This window comes from Arachis duranensis, chromosome 4 (assembly GCF_000817695.3).
Source record: "Arachis duranensis cultivar V14167 chromosome 4, aradu.V14167.gnm2.J7QH, whole genome shotgun sequence".
In the NCBI taxonomy this organism is placed as follows: Eukaryota; Viridiplantae; Streptophyta; class Magnoliopsida; order Fabales; family Fabaceae; genus Arachis; species Arachis duranensis.
In genome coordinates this window covers 102291772-102292855 of record NC_029775.3, presented here as the reverse complement: position 1 = coordinate 102292855, position 1084 = coordinate 102291772, and the positions used below count along the sequence as shown (strand labels likewise).

At 35.6% G+C, this 1084-nt stretch overlaps 2 long non-coding RNA genes across 2 annotated transcripts in view; one reads left to right on the top strand and one right to left on the bottom strand.

The window, feature by feature from the left end:
• Positions 1-20: 20 nt before the first annotated feature.
• The window catches only part of LOC127746805 (uncharacterized), a 4343-nt gene continuing 3279 nt past the window's right edge, over positions 21-1084 (bottom strand). The window contains exon 2 of the long non-coding RNA XR_008008594.1: positions 21-114. This is a non-coding gene — a long non-coding RNA (uncharacterized LOC127746805). The remainder of the gene's footprint in view (positions 115-1084) is intronic.
• Positions 803-1084, top strand: part of LOC127746806 (uncharacterized) — a 2983-nt gene continuing 2701 nt past the window's right edge. Inside the window, exon 1 of the long non-coding RNA XR_008008595.1 lies at positions 803-890. This is a non-coding gene — a long non-coding RNA (uncharacterized LOC127746806). The remainder of the gene's footprint in view (positions 891-1084) is intronic.

The window sequence follows — 1084 nt, the reverse complement described above, 5'->3', positions numbered from 1 at the left end:
ATGAAGTGGTGATCCAGATAGATTGGAACCCATATATGACGGTCTGCATAGAGATCTGCATAATACACCCAAACACAGACTATAAATACACCCGATAAAAAATTAAATTTACACCTCTGCTGTAGATTTTAACCCAACACTACCTGAAAGCCACTTGTTGTCCACAAGACCAAAATTAATTAAACTCTTTCTAGTGTATTCAAAATGTCTGATTTACAGGTACTATAACATGAAGTGGTGATCCAGATAGATTGGAACCCATATATGACGGTCTGTATAGAGATCTGCATAATACACCCAAACACAGACTATAAATACACCTGATAAAAAATTAAATTTACACCTCTGCTGCAGATTTTAAAACAACACTACCTGAAAGCCACCTGTTGTCCACAAGACCAAAATTCAGTAGAGCTCTCTCTAGTGTATTCAAAATGTCTGATTTACAGGTACTATAATATGAAGTGGTGATCCAGATAGACTGGAACCCATATATGACGGTCTGCATAGAGATCTGCATAATACACCCAAACACAGACTATAAATACACCCGATAAAAAATTAAATTTACACCTCTGCTGCGGATTTTAACCCAACACTACCTGAAAGCCACTTGTGGTCCACAAGATCAAAATTAATTAAACTCTCTCTAGTGTATTCAAAACTATAATATGAAGTGGTGATCCAAATAGATTGGAACCCATATATGACGGTTTGCATAGAGATTTGCATAATACACCCAAACACAGACTATAAATACACCCGATAAAAAATTAAATTTACACCTTTATTGCAGATTTTAACCCAACAATACCTGAAAGCCACTTGTTGTCCACAAGACCAAAATTAATTAAACTCTCTCTAGTGTATTCAAAATTTCTGATTTACAGGTACTATAATATGACGTGGTGATCCAGATAGATTGGAACCCATATATGACGGTCTGCATAGAGATCTGCATAATACACCCAAACACAGACTATAAATACACCCGATAAAAAACTAAATTTACACCTCTGCTGCAGATTTTAACCCAACACTACCTGAAAGCCACTTGTTGTCCACAAGACCAAAATTAATTAAA